The sequence below is a fragment of the Petaurus breviceps genome, unplaced genomic scaffold (genome assembly GCF_028583685.1).
Source record: "Petaurus breviceps papuanus isolate PSGF00001 unplaced genomic scaffold, PetGlider_PUasm1.0 90723, whole genome shotgun sequence".
In the NCBI taxonomy this organism is placed as follows: domain Eukaryota; kingdom Metazoa; phylum Chordata; class Mammalia; order Diprotodontia; family Petauridae; genus Petaurus; species Petaurus breviceps.
The window spans coordinates 330,233-340,238 of NW_027187323.1; the positions used below are offsets into that span (position 1 = coordinate 330,233).

The window sequence follows — 10,006 nt, forward strand, 5'->3', positions numbered from 1 at the left end:
TCACCTATGGCCTCACTTCATATTGGAGCGGGGGTTAGGAGGTGAGGAGGCATAAATTGACCCATATACACCTAGGACATGCCCCATAGCTGAGGCAGGGAAGCAGGGATGTGTAAGTTAGAAATCCAGAAGTTCTGTTTTGGAGAGGTTAGGTGGACTGAGCTCATTCACTGTGGGCATAGAGATAGGTAGGAAAACCAAGTTTGGGTTATGGGTGGGTAGATAGGGGTGATACTGACTAAGGAGAGTAGGTATGGGGTGAAAGCTTGGAGCAGGCACTGTTGACATCTCTTTGGTTCTGTCCCCCACATGCCCTAGGTATTTGATCTCCCCTTCTGCCACTGTCTCCCAGGCACAGCCTCCCCTCCTGGGCAGACCAAAATGTGCTTTCTACTGTGAGCCCCAGCCCCCTGGGTGTGGGGGAAGACCATGGCAAGACTGCCAAATGCCTTTTGGTTCCTCCAGAATGCCAGGAAAGCCAGAGGTAGAAGTTGGAAGTGTAAGGGTGGTGGGTGTTAAGTCAGTTCCTGAGGAGGTGAAGGTTTTAGTCTCTGCTGTAGATCGAGGAGTGGAATCCCTTCCTTATGGGTGAACTTTACCTGTGGGATCCCAGCTCCAGGGCTCTATACCAGAGGCTAAGGAATGTTGCTCCAGCTGGAGGGAAGCCATGTTGTGTCTGTGTCTCCATTTTTTTTCTTTTCTTTTTTTCTTTTTTGCCACATTGGCAGAAACAGGGACCCCTAGTGGTCTTGCCTCCCCTCCCCTCCTGTGTATTTGGGTTCTTTGTCTAGGAGTTGAAGCTGGTTGGACAGTTTTGAGTCAAATTGTACTTTGAGACATTGTTAATTGAGAAATGGTTTCAATAAAATATTCGCTTTTCTACAACCTGTATCTTAAGTGTCAGTTTTCTTTCATTTAAACCTCACTCAAGCCCTGAAAAATAGGCGAGGGAAAGGACAACCTTATAGAAGGGAAAACAGCACAACTTGTAGGCTTTTATAGTTGGTAGATTTGGGAATCACTTCCTTGGAACCTGCCACCTTAGAGTTGGCTCTATAAGAGATAGACTTGATATGGTGTAGATAAAAAGCCCTTTTGTTGGAGGACAATATGTGTCCTTTGGGGAAACAGCTACATTTTTCATTCTGAAAAGCAATTTGGAGATGCTTCCCAAAAGTTAATGATGCATACCCTTTGACCCAACTATACTAGCCACCACTTAGCCTATACTACAAAGGAAAAGAAGAAAAATGCCTGTATGATATACAAAATACAGGAGTTCTTTGGTGGTAGCCAAAAATTAGAAAGTGAAGGGGGGGAGGGGCGGTGTCATCTCGGGAATGGCTAAACAAATTGTGCATGGATGTAACAGGAAGAAACTGGGATGATGGCTCTGAACTGATGCATGTAGAAATGAGAACCAGAACAAGCTAATAACGAGGACCCCTTGGGAAGACTGAAGGATCAATGCAGTGATCAATCTGATCAATGCAGTGATGAAGCATGAGTCCAAAAGAATGAAGTCAGGAAGAAGGCCCCTCACCTGCCCCAAAGATAGACTGAAAATGGAGAGAAGACGTTTTGCACTTGGCCAAAGTGGGACTATGAATCTATATTTTCTGGGCCTTATTTTTCATGGTGTTTTTATTTTTTGCTGGGTGAGGCTTGGAAGGGTAGTGAGAAGGACATTAATAAAAGAAATATATACATACATACATACATACATACATACATACATACATATATATATATAAGCCTTTTGGTCCCAAGACAAAAACATGGAGGAGAGAAGGGAAAAAAACTTGAAAGGCCTTCCCACCTTCTTAAAGGCACTGTGTGGGAGCAGTAGCACCCTTTCACTGATTCAGGTTACCCAGTTTTGTTGCAAGGAGGGGAGAATTCCTGGTATTCTCACTTCCCTGCCTCCCCTACCCCTAATTCAGGCCCATCGCTAACTCCTTTGGGTCATTGTTGCAGCTTTCTATGGGTCAATGAGTATTTTAAGAAACTGTTGGGCGTATGAGGATCAAATTTAAAAAGAAATGGAAAACAAAACTATTTTCCTTTGACTTTCTCTCCCTTACTCTAATTTGTTTTGACTTAGAAGCACCTACTATGTATGTGCCAGGCCCTGAGGAAACAGAAATGAAACAACCTCTGCCTTTTAGGAGCTCACCTCAACTAAAGCACTCACACCACAGGGAGAAGGCAGCGAAGCCAGAGTCCATCTCTGTAAGCAAACACTAAAGAAAAGAAATAACAGCCGAAGTCAATGATTGTCCAGTACTTACTGATGTAGTGATGGAACCTGGACTCTGAATTTTCCTATACATTTCAACATCCCAGATCACAAGCAATTCACCCAAGGCATCTGGTTCAGCCCACCTAGATACTCAATTGTCCTTTCACTATGGCTCTTGACCTACCCCAGACCACTTAACACCTTTTACCTGGGCCACTCAGGCTATTTACCACTCTTTAATCCCTTCCAGATCTTCTCACTGTCTTTTGTATATAAGTATCAAACTCACCTAAGGAAAGGCAGATTCATTAGCAATCTAGCCTGTACTATTGGCTACAATAAACCCTTCTGCTTTGGCTGAAAGAAGGTTTGAGTGCTTGAATTCTTTCCAGGCAGACACACCTGTACCCTTACAAATTGTGTCATTGGGGTTCCCAGCAACCCCAAACTGCATCACTTCCTACATGCCAGGCACTGTGCTAAGTGCTGAAGATACAAAGAGAGGCAAAAACATGGATCCTGGCCTCAAGGAGCTCTCATTATAATAGGGGAGACAGCATGTAAGATATACATAGAAGGTAATTTCAGAGCACAAGACACGGGTAGGGGCTGGGAATGCCTATGGAAGGGTGTGTAGAATATAGGATTTAAACTGTCTTGAAAGAAGCCTGGGACATTGGGGTGGAGGTAAGGGGGCAGGATTTTTCAAGCATGGGGATAGCTAGAGCAAAGTCTGATATACTGTCCTATATAAAGAATAGCCACACATTATTTACGATTTCATTGTTCAGTCTCCATTTGGGTCTATATTTTTTGTTTGTGGTCCCTAAAGCAATTTCTATTCTTATTGAATTATGGTCTTTAAGGTATGTATTAGGTATTTCTGCCTTTTTACATTTGTTTGCAATATCTCTGTGCCCTAGCGCAGGGTCAAATTTTGTGAAAGTTCCGTATGGTACAGAGAAATATGTGTATTCTTTTGTTGTCCCATTTAGAATACTTTATTGTGGGGCGGCCAGGTAGCACAGCGAGTAAGAGCACCGGCTCCAGTGTTGAGAAGACCTGGAGATCGAATCAGGACTCAGACACTTAGCACCCACCCAGAAACACCTGGCTGTGTAACCTTGAGCAAGTTACTTAACCCCAATTGCTTAGGGGCGGCCAGGTGGCACAGCGAGTAAGAGCACCAGCCCCAGTGTTGGGATGACCTGGATCAAATCTGGGCTCAGATACTCAGCACCACACCCAGAAATAATAACTGGCCGTGTAACCTTGAGCAAGTTACTTAACCCCGATTGCTAAAAAAAAAAAAAAAAAAGAATACTTTATTGACATATACACATCATAAGTCTTTTAACTTTAGTTTTTTCAGAAAATTTTTTGCGTTCCATTTTTTCCATTTTGTTTATCTTTCTCTCCCTCTCTCTCTCTCTCTCTCTCTTTTTTTTTTTTTTTTTGCCTTTTGGAGGGCAGTTGGGGTTAAGTAACTTGCCCAAGGTTACATGGCTAGTTTTTTTGTGTGTGTGTGTGGGTGTTAAGTGTGTGAGTGTTTATCTTTTTCTTAAACTTATCCAAAATTAATAGAGGAATATTGAAGTCTCCTGTTGCTATTGTGTTGCTGTCTGTGTCTTCTTGAAGTTTAGATAATGTTTCTTTTATCAATGTGGATGCTAAGGCATTTGGAGCATATACATTTATTACTAATATTGGTTTGTTGTCTATAGTTCCTTTCAATATAATATAGTTTCCTTGTTCATCCCTTTTTATTTTTTACTTTATTTTTGTTTTGCCTGATAGCATGATGGCAACTAATGATTTTTTGGATTTACTTGATACATAACACATTTTTTTCTATCCCCTCAATTTTATTTTGGGTATGTATTTTTTTTTAAGCAATTGGGGTTAAGTAACTTGCTCAAAGTTACACAGCCAGGTGTTTCTGGGTGGGTGCTAAGTATCTGAGCCCAGATTCAATCCCAAGTCTCCCGACTCTGGGGCCGGCGCTCTTACTCACGGCGCCACCTGGCAGCCCCTGGGTATGTATTTTTTTTTAATTGTTTCTTGTAAGCAACAGATTGTAGGGTTTTGTTTTCTTATTCAATCTGTCACTTATTTTTCATTTTATTGGTTTATTTAATCCATTGACATTGAAAATTATGAGTTAGATTTATATTTTTCTCCATCTATTTATTTTATTTGTTACTCTTTTTCCTTTAGGATTTTGTTCATTAGTTCCTCTTTCCTGATTTTATCTGGTTATATATTTCTGCCCCCTCTTTTTTCCTCTTAGTCAAGTAAGTTCCCTTTAGTCTTGTTCATTACTTTTTTAAAATTTCATTTTTTGTACACCTTTTGAAAAAGAATTTCTTTCACTCTCTTCATTATCCACTTTCTCTTTCTGTTTGGTAGACCCTGATTCTCTGGTTCATGATTCCTATAATCATCTGATCTCTCACTTTTCTCTGTATTCTTCATATGATCAAAGTTTCCAAGTAATCCATTCTGAAATCTTCCCTCTACATGCTTTCTGCTACTGCCTTATAGTTTTTTCCATGTATTCCCTTTTTCCATTTTCAGAATAATGCCAATTATTGTAGGAATCAGGGAAGCCATGAGAGGGCACCTTTCTCACCACTAATTTATACCCTCTCTTGTAGACCCTTTCCCCTCTACATTTTGCCTGACAATCTCCTCCTTGGGTCCATACTGTCCCAATCCTCCAGGTGTAAGTTGCTCCCAGGGCTTTCAGCTCTCCCCCTCCCAAACAAGTAGATTTTTCAGTTGCCAAGTCTCCCAGGCCTCATCCATTGTAAAGTCCTCATTTCCCTTCAACCATAAGAGCATTCATCAATGGAGCCCCCTCCCATTTGTTCCAGAGTAAGGCCTCCTTCCTTTCCCCCCTTTGCAATATTTTCCCTCTCCTCACTCATCCCTCTATAGATTCTTCTCTTCTTGAGGCCACAGAGATCATCTTCCCCTCATTACTATGCTTTGATTTGAGCCCAGAATATCAATTACTCCTCTCTATCCCCTTCTTTTCTTCTCTCCCATTACATACCCTCCCTTGTTGTAATGTAGTCCCACAATAGAAGCATTCACCTGTAGGCTAGGTATCTCCAGGCTCTGTCCATAATTCCCCTTGTCCACCCCTTCACTGTTGCCTCTTCCAGATTTCCACCTGTATTTACTTGTCTGTGAACATACATCTCCCAAGTACAATATAAGCTCCTTGAGTTCATGGAATTTCATTTTTTGCCTTAGACATAATAAATTATTTGTTTATTAGTTGATTCATCTATTTATTAATTGATTTCTTTGACTTATACACACAAGAAATAACAAAAATGATATTATTCAAGGAAAATCTAATTTTAAAGAAGATATGGGTTAGTCATATCATTTAACAAGAATTAGAGAACAGATGGAAAATTCAGATGCCGGACTCCTATCTGTGAACTCTCAAATTACCTAAAAGAAGGCTTCTAAGATGTTAGATGGCTCCTGTGTGAAAGATTTCTGGGATGGCACGCACAAGAATCACATAGGAAGAAAAAATATGGGTGGGTTTGTAGTAGATAGAGGAAGTACACACAATGATGAGATCAGAAATTGTCTAAAGTTTATTAAAAAGTGTCTGTCACTGTGCTACTCCCTTCTTCATTCCCCACTTCACAGTCTGCCCTAGGTTGCTGTCTACTTTGCCTACTCCCAGTCTTGGCTGTGTTCTTGAACTTTCTCCTGCCAAACAGTTCTACTCTCTCTGATACATACCTTGTTATTTCTTTCCTCACTGCTTTTGCTCATCACCACCCCCCACCTCAATCTCTAGTTTATCTCAAATGTCTTCCAATCTTTCCTCTGTTGTCAAATCCAACCCTTTCTTCGAGTGTCAGCCCAGAGCCTATTTTCTCCTTGAAGCCTTCTCAGATAACTCTAACCCACAAAGATCTTCCTTTTTTGAATGCCTGTCCCTTTTATCTATAAGTCCTCTGGTCTTCTAGGACTTATCGTCTCATTTTAAAGAACAATGTAGTAGAAAGAGTACTAGACTTGGAGTTAAGATCTAAATCTGAATCCCAAATCCACGAGTTACCAGCTTTATGACCATAGGAAAGTAACTTAATTTTCGATCTTCAATTTCCTTATCTGTAAAATGGTGATGATACTTGCACCACCTACCTCACAAAGTGTTTGCAAGGAATATGCTTTGTAATCAGAGCACTATATAAATGTGAATTGTTTTTGCAGCTGGCTTCTCTAAGGAGGGGAACCAGTCAAGCTAAGGAAACTGCCAAGGTCGGCCAGCATTGTAGAAGGGGTTTCAGAGAACTACCACAGGTCGGCCAGTACTGTATACCGCAAGGGGGCAGAATGACCACTGAGAGTTGTGAGCATTGGACGCTCCCAGACTTTGCTGAGTTTTCCTTAGTTAGTCAGAAGGAACATGGGAAGAGGGAGCATCCTTTTAGAAAGATGGGAGTGGGAGGATACTCATTCGAGCAATAGTGTTTCTATTGCTTAATGTCCCCATTTATGCTCCAAATACAGAAATATCTTATTGGTTCAGGTAACAAACAAGATAACTAGAGCTGAGTTTGACTGCAGAGGTTCTAGCTTCTTTCTGGGATAGGCACTCACACCATGTGAAATAGACAAATGGTATTGACCAGACAATCCCCAACAAATATGAATTCAAGTCAGGGAGTGTGACCATGGATATTTCATTTCAGTTACTTCATCTGTAAGATGATGATAATATCGACTACACTTCACTGGGTTCTTATAAGTCTAAAATGGACATAAAGTACTTTTCAAACTTCAAAGTACTCTATAAATGTCAGTTATTATTGTAAGTGCTGGCTAATACCAGAGTAGACTATTATCAACCCCTTCATTTCACAGCCTATTTAATATGTTTGCCAACAATTCTCACATCAAAATAAACCTGTCAAAATGGAAGAATGGTTGAATCAATTATGGCATATTAATGTATAGAATATAATATTGTTATAAATATGAAATGCACCAGAAGATATTAAAAGATGCATAAAAAATGAAGTTGGCAGGGCCAGAATTGTAGACCCATTGACTTCCATTATATGAAATGGCAAGGGAGGTCACACATAGTGAACTTCAGATAGAAAGACAGACTAAAACCCTTTTCCTTTCCTTTCCTTTTTTTTTTTTTTGTCAGTTCATTTAATTATGCCTGTTAAATGCTCAGGATTTAAAAATTGTAATTATAGACCATATTTTTATGTTGACTTGATTCTTTGTTTTTGTTGACAGCAAAATTTGTAATAAATTTTAGAAAGATAAGCCATTTACTAACAAAATGTGAGAACTCCTAGAATATTGTGGCTAAATTACTAAAGATACAAAGGGGTGGGGAAAAGGATGAAAGGAATTAATAGAAGGAACAGGAATGTTCATTCCCAAAGGAAGGACCTATCACTGATCAAGTTTAAGTAAATATACATATTTTGAATATTTTATTTTTTCCAATTACATGTAAAAACTATTTTAAACATTCATTTAAAAAAAATTTTGAGTTCCAAATTTTCTTCCCCCCTTCTTGCCTGAGACAGTAAGCAATTTGATTTAAGTTATACATGTGCAATCTTGCAAAACATATTTCCATATCGGTCATGTTGTGAAAGAAAACAGAGACCAAAAAAACCCCAACAAAACCCCCAATATCCCACCACAAAAATAGAGAAAAAAGCCAGTATGTTTCAATCTGTGTTCAGACTCCATTGTTTTTTTCTCCAGAGGTGGGTAGTATTTTTCATCATGCGTCTTTTGGACTTGGATCATTGTATTGCTGAGAATAGCTAAGTCATGCATAGTTGATCATCATTTGATATTGCTGTTACTATATACAATATTCTCCTGATTCTACTCACTTCACTTTGTATCAGTTCATATAGGTCAGAGTTTTGCATATGACATTTCCTTAGATTACTGGTAAATTGGAGTAAATAACAAAATAAGAAAGTCATAAGATCACAGATTTAGAGATGGAAGGGGTATCAGAGACCACCTTATTTTGTCAGGGCCATTAAGTGACTTGTGCAGTGTCACACAGTCAGTAAAGGCAAGAAGTGGGCCTTAAAGATCTTATAAGTCCTGAGTCAATATTCTTTTTACCATACCATGCTATTTTGTTTAAGTTACAGAAGCTTTTAAAAAAATTAATCTTATTTTTCAATTAACAAGCATTTTTTCTCTCCCATCCCCCCTTGAAAGAAAAAAAAACACAAAATTCTTGTAACCAATATGTGTACAATAACCAAACCATAACCTGCTCCAATAAAATGACTCACAAATTAAAAGCCAATCTCCAACAATAGATTGTTTTCAGAAAACAAATTTAATTTACTAAGATTTAAATGAGAGGCAGGATGTTGTAAATGAATAGGACTGTGTAATAATAGCAGCTAGTTGTTGCAGAGGATAGAGTGAAAAGTGTCTACACTCTAAATGTAGTGTAAGCACACTACACGTTTTTTTCCCCCTTCTTAGAGGGGGGAGGGCAGGGAAATTGTGGTTAAGTGACTTGCCCAAGGTCACACTAGCTAGTAAGTATTAATTGTGTGCAGCTGGATCTGAACTCAGGTCCTCCTGACTCCAGGGCCAGAGCTCTATTCACTGCACCACCTAGCCACCCCTACATTTCTTATCACTTTTGCTCATCAGAACAAACCTGGGAGAGGTAGGTGCTCTTATCCCCATTTTACAGATGAGGAAACTGAAGCAAGAAATAACATCACACAACTACTAAGTATTTGAGGTTGAATTTGAACTCAGTCTTTTCTAACTTCTGTCCCAATGCTCTATACATTGTGCCACCTAGCAGCCCCTAAGGTTGACGTGTGTTGGTAGAAGAAGTTACTCACTCATAGCAGCTCCCTATACCAGTGAAATCCAAGGGCTATCCCTTACTCCCTATCTCCTAAGATAAAATAGCTTTAGATTTAAAAAAAATGAAATTTAAATAGAAGATGAAAGGGTAATCTTAAATTTGCCATAGTGCCCCAATTACAGAAGGGTCAGAGTAACCCTGGTGACATTAGACAAAGCAGAAGTTAACCCAGAAACTACTCTTGGTGTTATTATTTCATTTATTTATTTTTCTCTTTAGGTTTTTATTGATTTTTTTGGCACCTTTATTTCCAAATATCTTCCCTCCTCATTTTCCTCCCCAGAGTAATCCCTCGTAATACAGAGTAAAAAAGAAAGCAAAAAAAGCAATTCAACAAAACTAAAGCAGCTATTGTGTTTGAGGCACTGTTAGGCATAGGAGATACAAATGTAAGAAATGAAAAAAATTTCTACTTGCAAGTTGCTGCTTCTGGTTGTCCTTCATTCTTGAAGAGGACCATGACATCAGAGAGGTGATGCTGCCGTGCAAGGGAATGGGATTTAAGTGAGGGAGGGTTGCACAGTCACCAGCCTCACTTTCTCCTTTGGAGACATCTGGGTCCAGTGGCCAGATATGGATCAGGATTACTGGAGATGACCCAGGATGCAGTGGGGACAGAAAGGAAGGACATAGATTTTTCCATATCTTCTTTGGGAGCAGGCTGTCATATCAGAAAGTACATATTAAAAGAGATAAACAAGGACATTATGTTATGTGTTATGTTGTTCATTCATGTCTGACTCTTTGTGCTCCATTTGGGGTTTTCTTGGCAAAGATGTTAAGAGTGTTTTGCCATTTTTTTCTCTAGTTCATTTTACAAGATGAGGGACTGAGGCAAT

General features: G+C 39.4%; 2 protein-coding genes across 3 annotated transcripts in view; both read left to right on the forward strand.

The window, feature by feature from the left end:
* The window catches only part of HYOU1 (hypoxia up-regulated 1), a 21,662-nt gene extending 21,606 nt beyond the window's left edge, over window positions 1-56 (forward strand). For both annotated transcript variants that reach the window (XM_069066630.1, XM_069066629.1), the window contains exon 26: window positions 1-56. This exon is cut by the window's left edge and continues 602 nt beyond it. The gene's annotated coding sequence lies outside the window, so the exon portion shown is untranslated.
* RPS25 (ribosomal protein S25) overlaps window positions 1-10,006 on the forward strand; it is a 58,489-nt gene that overhangs the window by 30,037 nt on the left and 18,446 nt on the right. The window lies entirely within an intron of this gene.